Below are 15,692 nucleotides of genomic sequence, written 5' to 3'. Positions count from 1 at the left end.
TGTTAATTGATATTTTCATTTCCAAAAAAGAACGTTAAGCATTAAATTTTGAAAGAGGTCTTTTTATTTTCTTTTGGCACGCTGCATAATGAGTTTATTTAAAAAAAGCTGAAAATAAAAGTACCAGTTATCTACATTTTACTATTTAAATAATAATAAATAACTTACTAATTTAAAATTTATTCATAAACAAGATTTACTCCCACAAAAGCCGTCTTATCCGCTTACGCCATTTTCGGCACTTTTCTACTGAATATGCATTTCGTCAAATAGTACATTCTCTGTCCACAAAATATTCTGTCGCTCTTTATTTGTGCAACCGTGGATATACTTCAATTTATAAACTGTTTAAATGACGTAAAGTTTGTCTTTTCGAATATTAAACGGTTAATATTGCACAAAGTACGAAATCTGACTAATTATTTTTTTCCTTCAATACCTAGACTTCTGTTTCGGAAATTTCCGTTTTGGTTATAAGAAATAAATCACAAAACAACTGACTGATGTCCATCGAAATCAGACGGAGATACTTATGTTCAAAATTATTTCATAACGAGTGCAAACTTTTTCCTCATAAAATGATGAGTGTCGGAGAAACATATGAAGAGCTAGGCTTCGTAATTTTTACAAAACAAATGATTTTAAATTTAAAAGTACCAAAGCGCAAACATTTACGTTTTTCAAAACACTTTTGTACTTGGAAGTCAATGCCTACCGGAAACGACCAAGATCCGGTCTGAACTTTTGCAGACAGTGCACAGTCATCCGTTTCGAGTAACTTTCATTTTGGTTATTTGCGTATGCCATATAACCTTCTCAAATATTCTCATGCATGTGACTCAGAATTGAATTATCATTTTAACTGATATTTTTATGTGATATGTAAATTTTTTTTTTTTCCCAGGATGAAGATTCAGGCCCCCTTTGCGCATACCGACTGTAATTTGAATAGCCAGTTTACAATAACAAGCTTAATAGTAACCGACCGTCATAGGGAGACGCCCGAGGCTTAAAGGGACACGAATCTCTATCAAAGTTGCAACTTGTGTAAATACAATTTTGACTTTAAAATTCTTTTATTTTCACTTTCTCGTGTCAAAAATGTTTTACTCCTCAATATTTAACTTTAATAACGTGAAACTTTAATTTAAATTTTTCTTTTCGCTATTTTTACTTTAAAAAGATTTTAAGTTCTTTCATTTTACAAAAGTAATACTGATTTTAAAAACTATAAATATTTCCTTTTGGTTTTTTATTTTAAAAAATTACTTTTAAATGCTCACTTTATTTATTTTACAGAAATATTATATACTCTTATAAGCTAAACATATTTCTTTTTTGGTATTTCCATAAATGCCATTTTTAAAAAATATTTCACTCTTTTTTATTAAGGGGTGTTGGAAATCCTATAGCAACAATGTTAAATTGGCCATTTTTGGATTACCTTTTCTGAAAATCTACTGTTCTTACAGGTTTGAAGGTTTTTACGTAATTAAAGTACATCTATCACCTCGCGCTCTTTCAACCACGAGGCAGGTTCGTCTATGCACTCGCCATAGTAGGAAAATAATCTCTATCTTTGAAATTTTATCTTCTAATTTATTACACATAACGGTACGCAATGCACAATAAAACAAATATCACTAGTATAGTATACATTTAATTATATACATAATATAAGGCATGCAAAACATGTTTTAAGTAATCTCAACTATATACATAATATAAGGCGCGCAAAACATGTTTTAAGTAATCTCTTTCCACACGGCATGGCTGCCTGTCCAATCGCTAAAGTACCAAGTCTCGTATTCACCCCACCAACCTGTCTCGATCGGTTTTTCCGAGGAATCTGGAATTCTTTTAATACCGTGTCTTTAATCATAATATAGTTATTTAAATCCATTTCATCGAGAGTCGCGATCAAACTTGGAACTTTTGTTTTTAAACTCTGCAAAATAATTTTCCCTTCTTCAGAAATTTTATAGAGATTAAACATCACTTCAGCATGAAGTAACAAGAACGGTTATTCCTCAGCTTTCGATGGTGGGTCAATCATAAGTCCTTTCATTATTTTCAAATGTTTCAATAATCCTTTTTCTTGCTCTTAGAATCTGAAACCCCAACCTCCTCTAATTCCGATACGCTTCCTTCTTTATCTATTTTCCTACGCTCTATTTCTTTAATTTTTATCTTGCTCTCTCTCTAACTGTGTTTCCCTAAATCTCATCTCTTTTAGCCGGTTTTTAGCCGCATCTGCCTCCAACTTACACTATTCTAGCTGTAGCCCCATTTCCTTTAACTTAATTTAAGTCTGCATGGTTTTTATGACTTCGTCCGATTCTTCTGACACCCTATTTCTCCTTTTAAGACCCTTATTAATCTGTGATATTTCCGTTTTACAGCTTTACACATGCAATACAATAATAACACTTGATTTTACAGGCAAACATACATATTTTAGTACTACTGAATACTACCATTATTCACTTAGCATACACTATCATTACGGAACACAATAATGAATAATAGATTCTCATATTAAACTTTTAACATATATTTAACCATATATTGTTAAACACATAAATACAAAAAGAAATGTGCTAATCTTTTAAATTAGCCTGAAAATAAAATGTTTTGAATACTGCGGCATTGCGCCGTAACGCATTTACGCATTCCTGTATTGAAACACATATTAAACGTATTGTTTCAAATGGTTAAACTAATTAATTTTTAATCAACTTATTAACTTCAGTGACTAAAACATTTTGGTAAAACAAGACAACAAACAAGTCCGTTCGCCCTTGCTTAGTAACCTGAGTAAACAATCAAATGCTTCAGAATCACTTCTGATATCATAATTTTGAACTATTTTAACTTTCATTTAACATGCAATATCTCCTAAATCTTGATAAAAAAAAAGAACCATAATTTCTCATTTGCATATAAAATATACTTTTTCAGTGTCTACTGGCTGTAACGCCTGACATGCTAATCATGTTATTAACAGACATAAAAACAATTATAATTTTCTCAGTTAATATGGTTAATATATAAATTAAGAAGGACTTACCTTTGATCCCGATAGTGGAAATGTTGAACGAAGAGCACAACTTGACGCTGTAAACTTTAATCAGGAACACACTGCACTGGCACGTAACTTGACATGATTACAACTCGGTAATTCACGTTACCCCTGATTTAACTTTTCACGATTTCACTAGGATGGTGAACATTGATGATCACATTTTACCACACAACTGACTGTTAACTTTTTAGAACATCACGCTTTCACAAATCTGATGAATTTATTCGCACACATGGCCTGAAACGCGCCATTTTGTTTCGTCATAAAAATCATCTCACATCGTAGATCCATTCGTGAACTATCACCGAATTTCATTTTATAACTTTCAGTAACGTTTTACGACCATATTTATTTATTATTTTCACTATTTAGTGATTTCATTTTTCACAATCTTATCCTATGCACTGCGCCGATTTGCACCGCGCGCCGTTTCAACTCCGAGGCGGGTTCGTCTATTTCTCATGCACTCGCCATAATAGGAAAATAATCTCTATCAGCTTTGAAATTTTATCCACTAATTTATTACACAATACACAATAAAACAAATACCACTACTATACATTTAGCTTAAGTTATCTCTTTGCACACGGCATGACTGCCGGTCCAACCGCAAAAGTCACAAGTCTCGTATTCTTCCCACCAGCTTGCCTCCACTCTGTTTTCCGGCGTAACTACGTCCTTTCCTTTAACCGTCTTTCATCCCTCGCTGATAAAATGTTCTGGAAACGTCTAAGGGAAGGAACATCACAATACCTAGCTGAGTATCCTTTAACCAGCTATTGAATCATTTTTATATTTTAGATTATTTTACAGAATATTTTGTTACGCATTGTAAAATTTAGCACTGATTATAATTAAAAGCTCATTTCGGCAAATATTTGGAAACGTAGTAAATAAGGTATAAAAATTTCAGATACCTGTGAGCAGTAGTTCTTGAGAACAGGTACATCGAGTATAAAAAAATCACGTTCGGCGAAAAACTCGTTTTTATGTAAAAATTCTCAATTATCAAAGCATTCAATAACAAATTAAAGCTAGATTTTGTACAGTTCTAATTTTCATACAGATTAAAGAATAGTGTTTTAAGAAAGCTAAAATTGTAGAGAATTTGAAAATGCAAATATCAGAAATCCTCATTTTATGACAGCTTTTGGCTTTCAACACCCCTTCAACTATTCTAATTTTTAAATTCCTTTCTCTTTTTTCTATTCTGGTAAAACCTGATACATAAATTTAATTCTTTGTCTTTTAATTTTTAATTTTATACCTCTTGTCGCATTTTTCTTTAACGATTAACATTTTGCTTATTAATATTATATTATAATTATGCAAAATGAACAAATATTAAATAATGAGATGCTCAATTAAAAACAAATACAGATTTAATGATAAAAGGAAAATTTTTAATGTCATTACAAACAAGATTTCAAGGGGTTCAAGAGACCGTTGCCTAAAAAAAAAGAAAACAATTCGTCGTTTCCGGAAGAAATGAAACTTTAAAAATATTTTCGTTGTCACAAAAACAAAACTTTTTGAAACATTACATTATTCAAACTCTTACGTCATTCCGAGTGTCACATTATCTAAGATGGCATAGGTTTCGGCTACGTACCCAAGCCTCTGGCGTCTCCTGAGGGCGGTTAGTTACTACACCTGTACCAACGATAGTGAACTTCCGGTGATATTCTTCTGTCTGTACCTGAATGAAACTGGCTCTTTTTGACGGCACACTAGCGAAACACTAAAAAAAATCATGATTTAAGCGATGATGATTTAAATAATTTAACTGGTATTTTAAGGACGAGGATTTAGATTAACTGCTGATGATTTTTTATTTAAGTGATCGTGAGTTTATGGTTTAGTGATGAAGAGTATGAATATTTGAGTAGGAGGATAATAAAACTTGAGGTGATTGAGCTTTGTATTTAGGTGAAATTCTTTTATTTTGACGACGACTTCAATGATGATGATGAAGATGATACATAGGATGGTTTAGAATGACTGATGTGATTTGGGTGATGATGGTTTATCTTATTCTGACGATGATCATGGTGACGCGATATACAGGATGGTTAAAATGACGGTGTGTATTAAGTGATAATAAATATTTAGATGAATTTGATGGTGATATAGTTTTGACTGATGACGATTTTATACCTGATGTGAGAGTCATTTATATAATAATTTAGAGGAGTAAGACAATGAAGACTATGATTAAATGAGGATGACGATGATGATGATTTGTTTGATATTGCTTTCTATTTAGGTGATTTGGAGGATTATGATTTATCTATCTCGACGATGATAATGGTGATGACGACATATATGACGGCTTACACTGATGGTATGAGTTCGATGATGATGATTACTTAAATGATGGTTTTGAATTATCTGGTGATAATTTTATAATTTATTTCTTGGTTATTCAGATAATATTTTGATGATGATTTAGACGGTTGAGGTGATGAAGACGATGATCAAATGAGAATCATACTGTTGATGGTGGTGATTTAGATGATACTGCTTTTTATTTAGTTGATTTGAGCGATGATGATTTATCTTAATTTGGCGATGTTTACAATGACGATGATGATGATAATATATATATGATGGTTTAACATGAAGATGTGTTTGGGGTAGTTATGCTTAGTTAGATGTCTTAGATCATGATTTAAATTTAGCAGATGAAGTTGATTGGATTTAGAAGGAAATTTATATAGATGATGATTTCAATGAGTTAGATATTGATTTAGATGAAGGTTAATTCCCTTGCTAATGATTATTTAAACAATACGAAGGGTCATCCGAAAACTTACTTTGCCGCAATCGTTAAAAAAGAAAGCCTAATTACCTGGAAAGACCTATTGCAAAAGATACAGCTATATTTCTGCTACTTCTCAGCATAAGAAACATCGGAACTGTACCAATTGTCATACCGGCGGTTACCTATTTCCATTACAGTGTCGTAGAAGTCTGTCGCCTGGGAAGGAAGGCAGCCCGTCACAGTTGTCTACAACATTTCACCTGTGGGAAAGTGTGCCCGGACAAGAACGTCTTCAAGTGCAATAACACGTGGAAATACTTGACAGCAAGATCGGAGCCATAGGATGGATGGTCACACATCTCCCAGCGAAACTTGTGCAACATATATTTTGTGGAATTCCCCGTATGCGTCAGATGTTGTCGTAGGACACTACAACACAAGCACTGAGAATCCCATACCATTTGTTCTGAATAGCTCTTCAGATGTTCTATACTAATGCGCTATAAAGATAAGCTTTCACCGGAGCACCACTCGCCAATACGTCAATGAGTAGACTGCCTTTACTATCCCAGAATACCGCGCACATCAATTTCCGTGCATAGACTGACTGAAGATCGTCCGGCGCTTGGACCCCTGTAACGCCAATCAATCGTGAGTTGCTGGTTTCTGTGGTGAAGTGAGCGACCCACACCTCGTCACCTATAACAATTCTGTTAATTTGCGTTCAATAAACTGATTTATGTATCTGCTGGCTCTAATTCTTTGTGTTTAAAGTTTGAGTATTCCAAATGGAACTCAAATGCAATCAATCATCTATATAGATTACATATCAGTTCATATATTTGAATTAAATACATATTTACTTACCGGCCCGAAACTTAACACGTTGACAGAGGCGCCGGTCTCTGGGGACCGGCAGTTAACTTTCCGTGTGGCCGGCGTTGGTCCCTGCGGACCGGCACTGGAATTTTCGTTTGGCTGACGTCTGTCAGCGGGACCTACAGTATAAGTTAAAAAATAAATGTAGTCTCAAAGAAATGTGATCAAATTTAGTTTAAAAGAAATGTATTGAAACATTCTAAACAAAAATACGGCTTAGCTCGGTGCCGGCTGAACGGAAATAACAGCACATTCGGCGCCGAGCTCAACGTGTTGATTTAAATAACTCTTGATAACACAACTCTATAACGTTCTTCGTACGTTAAAGTACATATAGCAGAAGAGTATACAAGGAAACTAATGATTAACAAATTTATTTAATATTTTTCATATAATAAGTATAATTTCAAACTGTAAACATAATTCTAAAAATCCATGACATCAACGAATTGGGACCTGTTTCGATGTCAGATATATCTCGTAAAGAAATCTGAAATTTTTTGAAATTTAACAACTAAGTTTTCGAAGTATTTGGCAGTCCAACCTGTATAAGTTTCATTTATTTGTTTAAATGTTTGTAAAGTGTTTATCACAGATTTTCATAAGAGATAAATGATAAAAATTGATGGATAGAAATGAAGGGAATAATACGCATTTGTTCAGAAACATAAACGTAGTATTTGTGAGATTTCTTGCACAGTCAAGTTATAATTGTTTTGTTAAATTCTTTTTTTCAGATTTAATTCTTTTAAATTAATCTCTTAAAGTTCGTCATAATTTATGTGACTCAACTAGGTAAGGAAAATTCATTCGTAATGTAAAAAAAAAAAAAAAAAAAAAATTATATATATTCTGTAACGTTTTTTTTTTTTTTTTTTTTTGGTAAAGTTTACTTTTTTTAATTAACAAGGTCTGTAATCAATGTTTGCACTGATTTAATGCGCGAAGTTCCTAGCGACTTCTCTCATCATCATACAAGCTGCAATAAATGCAAAATCATAACTCTGAAAATAAAATATCCTAACAAGGATTGTAAAGCCAAGGGCATATAATTAGTCTCCTCTGTATGCTTAGATCATTCAATAAAATTTCTCTCACAGCTTGTAGATTTTCAGGTGAGTTACTCGCGTTCGTTTTTAATGGTAATCAAAATAATGTAAAACTGCAATTAAAAACATTAAAATTGCGACAAATTGACTAAATGAAAAATATATTCGTTGGTCCCTTAAGATTGCTTCGACGGTATCTAGTTCTAAATTGCAAGACGGGTATTCCACACACGTATAATCGAGAATATAGTATAACATTCTACAACAAAATAATGCCAATTCCGGGCTTTTTTCATATAATGCATTCATGCTGTCAGATTTATTATGTCTAATCTTATAATATTATTGTAAAATTACTGCCGGTAGAAATCATTCCTTGAAAATGAAGGCCCCTTGCCACCTTCTTGATGCCTAATTTCAAATGGATAATTCAAACGTGGCCAAAGGAGAAATATTAAAATTTTCAAAAATTCGTGTTTACGGTTTTTTTAATACCTAGATTTACCACTGTTAACTAATATTATGATATAAAAATATATATTAATAATTAGTCAAATGAAATTTATGTGGCTTCGTGTCAACCACTTGGTATTTTTAACGCTGTGTTTGAGCAAAAACAGAATATTGTTTATTTAAGCTATAATAAACATCATACAGTAACATTTAGTTATTGTACATTGTTTTTTATCAGCACTTACGAGTTGATGTTTCGTCTTATTAAACTATCCATATTGGTGTTTTTCATGCTCCTAATTTTTTTTTTTATATAAATGATGGAAATTACAATTGGGATGATCAGTTCCATAAAACTCTCAGTATTCTGCAATCCTAATCACATGACCAATGGTGCCCCAAACATACAAGAAACAAACAGACATTTAGAAGTAGGAATGATTTCCCAAACGTTTGCTTGAACAAAATTCAAGAGAAAATCAAAACAAAAAGGTCGAATCAAAATGTTAATGCTTCATAAAAATGTGCAGTATAATGTTAGATGTAAAGTCTGTTTTTGTTTCTCTGGCAAACGTACTACGATGTTTCATAAATGAAAGATTTTTCTTTTGGTGGGATAGTAGCTCATACCGATACATCGAGCATTCATTGCTGGACAGTACGTGTATAATTACAGATAGATAGAGCTAATCAATTAATAGAATATTTGACTGATATAAAATCATCATTCAGATCTTCGAAAGAGTTCAAATAATAAAAACATGATACCGTATGCTTTTACTACTTCAATTATGATGTATACTATGCCCATATGTAGTACTTCTCCCTGTTAGAGTTAACTAAATCTAGGCTGCTGAAATATAGCATTTTAAAATTTTTCCATTTGAATTTAACATGAATAATTTTACTCTGATCTCTCTCTTTCTTTTTTGTTTGTTCATTACTTCTAGCCATCTGTATCTAGTTCTATATCTTCTACTTGTGCCTCTGATATTTAATGTAACGGCATTTTGCTTTACAGTGAATAGTTTTAAAATAATTAAAAATTACATTCCTCTTTTAAAGATTTTTTTATTAATTTTTCACGGTAAACATTTTGATATTCATCAAATGGAACTGGAACCTGAAATTTAATTATTATTCAATCTTTAATCTATTTCCAGCACTATGCATAAAAATGCACTTTCTTGTTAAAATAACGAAACTGATTTCAGATTTACGAAAAATAAATCAAACTGCAAATTGCTTTGATGACATTTTTTAGTTCTCGGAATACATTTCATTTAAATATGCAGTAACTCGAATGATTGTTTGCAGTTAACAAAATGTAAAAGGCTGTTTAGGCCAGTTCGAGAAACAGGTGGTTTACATCTGGAGGAAACGAGTGTTTGAAAACGTCTATATACTATAACTAAACTGATTATTGGAAAATTCCACGGAATGCCCTTATGAGATAATTCACTGTATATTAGAAAAGTATAAGAAACAGACACATATTTTTTTCGAATAAAAAAAATCGAAAAATTAAATGCTTACTAAAGGAAAAAATCTGATGCGAGCACCACATAACTTACTTTATAAGGCCTATTAAATTATACACACTTTTTGCTGCTGAGCATTTAAATTTATTTCTTCGAATTGCTCTTTCAAACTTGAATACCCGATTCCTAAAAGAAAGTTGCTGATTTTGAAATTACGTATACTGCACAATTTTGGTCGTGCGTTTATGATTTCTTTATTAGCGGAAGTACCCGATGTCAATTAAGTTAGATTGAAAGCAATGCATCTAACAACCGAGAGAACGATACCGTTGTAATCCTTCTCTAATAACAATGTAAAAAATACGATTCATAGTCATACATTTTTCAGTCGGATGCGATATTCAACCCCACATAAAATATTTCAATAGAAAAATATAATTCTCTCTCATTGTATCAGCAACAATGCCACTCAGCTTTTAATGATTTTCGTCTTTCTAATCAAATAGTCGTAAAAGCTCAAGTTCCATCCAATATTTCACCTATATTCAATTTTAGTCGATTCGATGTCGCAAAATATTTATCATAACTGATCAGAAATCAATAACGCGAACAAACAAACAAACCCACAAACATACGAGTACATTCTTCTTTATATGTATAGATTATGTAAAACTTGCAAATTTTTTATTAACAAACTCTAGGATTTGCATGCGAGCAATAGCAACACTTTTCGATATAAAGCATTTTTATCTCCAACGCCCGAGACTGGTCGGGAAAATGTGTGTATTTAATTATGGCAAAGCACACTAGGGCTATCTGCCTAAGGGGAGGGATGCCTTCGTGGAGGACTTTCTAAGGGAAACTGGCTCGTATACACGTTACACATGGGAAAAACCACGAAAACACCCATGCAGCCAGCCCGTTCGCGGGATTCAAACCTCGGACCGAACTACCAGTGTTCAGCGACTTCACCGCTCGGCCGCTGGTGGGCTCTGGTCGGGAAAATGAGAGCGAAAATTAGAGCTTTCAGGGTTTTTAATTAGTGTTTCGGCTGATTAAAGAGGTAAGAAGATCGGAATAGTCGAAAGGGCTTCCCTCGAGTTTTAATCGGGAATAATGTATTTAATGTTTCGCAATGCTATTTTTATTTCATCGTTTATCAATTTTCGTATTTTAATAAACAATAGGATTTGAAAGAGAGCAATGGTGACAACTTTCGAAATAAAGCAGATTTTCATCTCCAGCTTGCGAGACTGTTGCCACTCGGAAAAATGAGGAAGAAAATTATCGTTTTTCCGAGTTTTAAATTTATATTTCTGATTTTAGCTACTTTGTTTTAAAAAAAAAAGTGACGTCGACCTTTTCCAGGACCCGGAATAGATTTGTAGAAAGTTTGGTGGTAATAGCTATAGTAGTGACCGAGTTATAAGAGGACAAACACACAAACTGTCTTCTTTATATATATAGATAACAAGTATAAAACTTTCCCATGCGACATGCGACGGAGGACGTGGGCACCACCCCTCTACCAATACGGTTAATCGGTATAGCGCCACGTCCAACTTTATCTAGATAAACATACGTGTTCATTGTGCTAATATACTAATATATAAACATACATACAAATTTGGTATTTCATACAGTGGCGTTAATGCTAATTAATGTTAGACACTGGATAATACATTGCCATGTTACAAGGTGTATGCAAAAGCATGGATACGATAGCATATATACATAACGTGTGTACTCATATGTTGAGTACACTATGATCCTTTGAAGCATTATCATTAGAATACAGAAGACATGTACATAATGAAATATTAGGTGCGCAATGTTATGCTGGAATAAGTAATTAGTACAGTGAATTAAAAGTTAGACCCTAGATTAGTACTGTGTGGTACAGTGTCTTGCTACTGAATTATTTGTACTGTTTCCTAAGTACATTAACCAATGTACAAAGATATTAAAACACGTGTATTAGGTACACAGTAATTAGTGGATACCCAAGCGTTAGGTAAGTGCTACTTTAACATACATTAACAATAGGTACTTAATGCAATGCTGAACAGATAATTGGTGCAATTAATTTTAGAGTGGGGCTCTAGTTAGTTCTTTGCGATACGGTGCCGTGTTACAGGATAAAATGTGCAGATGCATAATTACATTATCAATATATACAGAACATAAATTCATATACATATATACAGATAATACATTTATACAGTTAATACAGTTAATACATTTTGTGTACAGACACATTAGCTATATGATTATTCAGTGAGTAATAGATGTATATTAACTATACAGTGCCAAGATATGTGATAACACTAGTAGATACATGGGTAAAATTACATTTAAACAAGGACATACACAATTACATATCGACAAAAGCGTATATACGCTTATATTTGGTACATAATAGTCATTGGTGACATAAACATTTGGTACTTACTTCATATACTTAAACTCTAGATCCATAAAATAATGTTATAACTAGTAATAGGTGCTTATTAATTTCATAATAGGACACTAGGTTGATATTTTGCCTTACTGTGTCACGTTACGTAGAAATGTATGCGGGTGCATGGGTACAGGTTCCTGTTTACAATGCTATACCTATTTACAATGCTTATATCATTCGATTTCATAATCAATAGGTACATGGCACATTTATATACATGAGCAGATGGTACATTGTAGATAATTGATTGATGATAGGATGATCCGTTGAGGATAATTGATGCAATTAATTTTATTGCATTTTAAAAATAATGCATTTATACGCAATTATAAGGTGCATAATTGTCATAGGGTACATATACATTAGGCGCATATGCATATACATATTCATATATTAGTTTCTTTATACTATGCTAGGGCAAGTAATTGGTGCTGTTATTTTCACATGTAACATGATGCTGTAGGCGATTGGATGGATAAACTAATATATATACTAATATACATATACACAACTTTTAGGCACATAATAATCACTAGATTCTCAGGCATTAGGTACATGGTATACATATATATATGTAAACAGATGGTTCATAATACAGTGCTATAGAAAGTAATAAATGCAGTTAATTTTATAGTAAGATTCTAGTTTAACACTATGCGAAACGGCTTCATGTTACACAGTGTTAAATACTGACGTATGAATACAGTAATATTTCTACTTGTTAATACTATATATTTAAAAATATACAAATATTTAGGTGCATAATTAACATAGGATACATAATTATTAGATGCACTATACATACACGTACATAATACATAAGATTAGTACAATGCTGGAACAATTCATTGGTGCTGTTAATTTTAGTGTAAGATCCTAGTTTAACGCTGTGTGGTACAGTGCCATGCTACAGGATGATATGCGCGGAGCCATGGATTCAGTTATATACATACTAAAACACGTATACACAATTATTACGCACGCAGTAATCATTGGATTTATAAGCATTATATACAGGGTACATATACAGACAATACATATTATATAAACAAATATATATATAATATATACAATAATAATGCTATAGAAGTTAGTTAATGCAATGGATTTTTTAGAATTAAGACTTTAGATTAAAACTATGCGGTAAAATGTCATGTTGCATGATGTTACATTCGGATGCATGGTTACATTATCATACATACGAGGATATGTATATACATAGTATTAGGCACATAGTAATCATTGGGCTCACAATCTTAATGCACATAGTACCTTAGTCTCGTAGACTTGAAAGTACATAATAAGGTTCAATTGGTGCTTATTAATTTGATGATGCTAAATAATACGTATTAATACAATAATGTAGCAATGATTAATACAGTTAATGATCAATACAGTAACATTTATACTAGAACATATATATACAAATACAAGGCGCATAGTTACATTGAGTATAGAATCATTGGGTGCACTATACATATACATACATAAAACATAACTACATGGTGATGGTACTTAAGATACATTTATAAACAGGTACAGATGTTCCTTATTTACATATTGCGGTACAGATAATAGATATAATTCGTTTGGTTGGCATAATGCAAATTGATTAAATAGTTGATTCTTTCTATATTACTAGGAGTGTTGGATACTCCTTACGATAATTCACAGTTATTTTGTGGTGTTGGTAGATGGTGCTAGACACTGAATTACTATTCGTCTATATGGCTGATTAAGTATGGCACAGGTCTGTGTCAAGGTCGGCCATTTATCCATTAAAAGCCCTATTTTTCTAACTAAGTGCCTCTGTTTTATCAAAAACTTACAGAAAGCTTGTCGATTGGTCGACGGAAGGTTGATGTGTAGCCCTTCTGTAAGGGGACAGGAGGTTAGATAATGCTCCGGAGAGCCAGTCTGTCCACAGGCGCACTGGCTAGTGTTACTTATCCCGCGTTTGTTAAAGTACTCGGGAAATGGTCCGTGACCCGTAATGTATTTTACCAATTGTGTGTTTGCAAAATTTTTGGTAGTGTCCACGTAGTTGACATGGTAATAAGTCCGTCGGCCGGTATCTTTGTTATCCCATGTCTGCTGCCATTTCACGATTGCCTTTAAGCGCAATGTTCTTTTCAGGTAAGACACTGGCCATGGGATGTTGATTTGTTGAGATGTTGCTCCTGTGGCAGCTTCTTTCGCTAGATGGTCAGCCAACTCATTGCCGTGGTGGCCGGCATGCGTTTTGTTCCATTCAAGTCTTGTATGGAGTTGGGAAATTTTTCGCAGATCTTCCTGTATTCCCTGAATAATATCGGATGGGTGGTCAGGGTTTCCTATTGCGTATAGCGAAGAAAGATTGGCTGTCTTTATTGTAGCGTTGCGGGAGTGGTGGGATTGCAGGTAGCGGATTGCTTGTGCAATTGCCACTGCTTCTCCCTGAAAAACGCTATTAAATTGCCTTAGTTGACCCTTCCATTGATCTATGACTGTATCTTGCAGCATGACCACATAGGCACTTGCCACGCTTTCGTCTATCTTCGACCCGTCAGTGAAGATGGTAATCTGTGCTGGACCATGGGCCGTAGTTGGATTGTTAATTATGCTTATTCCGGCGCATTTGGCTGCTGGATGGATTTTCAGAGGGCAGCATTTAGCTTCATAGTTCTCTGGATTAAAATATTCTTCGTCAAAGGTGACAGGTCTTTTAAGCCTTTGTCTTGCTTGCTGCCTCCTCTTTGACACGGATGTGTAGGGGAAGGAAGCCAGCCAGCACGTTGATCGCATCTGAAGGGGTCGTGCGGTAGGCTCTGGTGATACCCAATGCAAAGGGTCTTTGAATGGTAGAAAGGTGTTTAATTTTCTTGCTTTGCATTGGGTGAGCCCATTCTGCTGCTGCATAAGTGACTATCTTTTCCACCACTGTGGCGAAGAGGACCTTCTGAATATGAGGATTGAGGTCCCATTTGTGGCCATGAAATAATCGCATTTGCTTCGCTATTGTCACTGTTCTAATTTTGATGTCCTGGATGTGTGGTATCCAGGTCATCTTGTGGTCGAACGTAAAGCCCAGATATTTTAGTTGATTGACTATTTGTATCCTCTGATTGTTGATCTTAATGGTTGGTCTTCTTGAAAGAGAACCTCCCTTTTTAGGTATTAAGAACACTTTGGATTTGTGGTCTGCAATTTTCAGTTTAAGGTTGTCACATAGGGCGTAGAATTGTTGGCATACTTCGTTACAGTGAGTCTCTAATTCTCTTCGGGTTCGTCTTTTCACTATTAGCGCTGCGCCGTCTGCGTAGGCGTAGATCTGGGTGTGCGCTGGCCATGTAGCTGTTAACTCTTTCGCATCGAGAGAGGGCAAAATCTCAATTCCCCAAACATCGAAAATGCCCGTATTTAAGAATTTCTCCTGGAATGCTTTTCCTTCCCCCATGACAAATTGAATACTACAGCGCTAACAATAGCCTTACTTAAGTAAAGCGAGAACTTCTTTCTTCGACGCTTTGACACTGTGTGA

Source organism: Stegodyphus dumicola, chromosome 11, assembly GCF_044657685.1.
Source record: "Stegodyphus dumicola isolate Sdum_Otavi_A_Nest chromosome 11, ASM4465768v1".
Taxonomy (NCBI): domain Eukaryota; kingdom Metazoa; phylum Arthropoda; class Arachnida; order Araneae; family Eresidae; genus Stegodyphus; species Stegodyphus dumicola.
The sequence above is the reverse complement of the archived record's forward strand: the minus strand, read 5'-3'. Positions refer to the sequence as shown.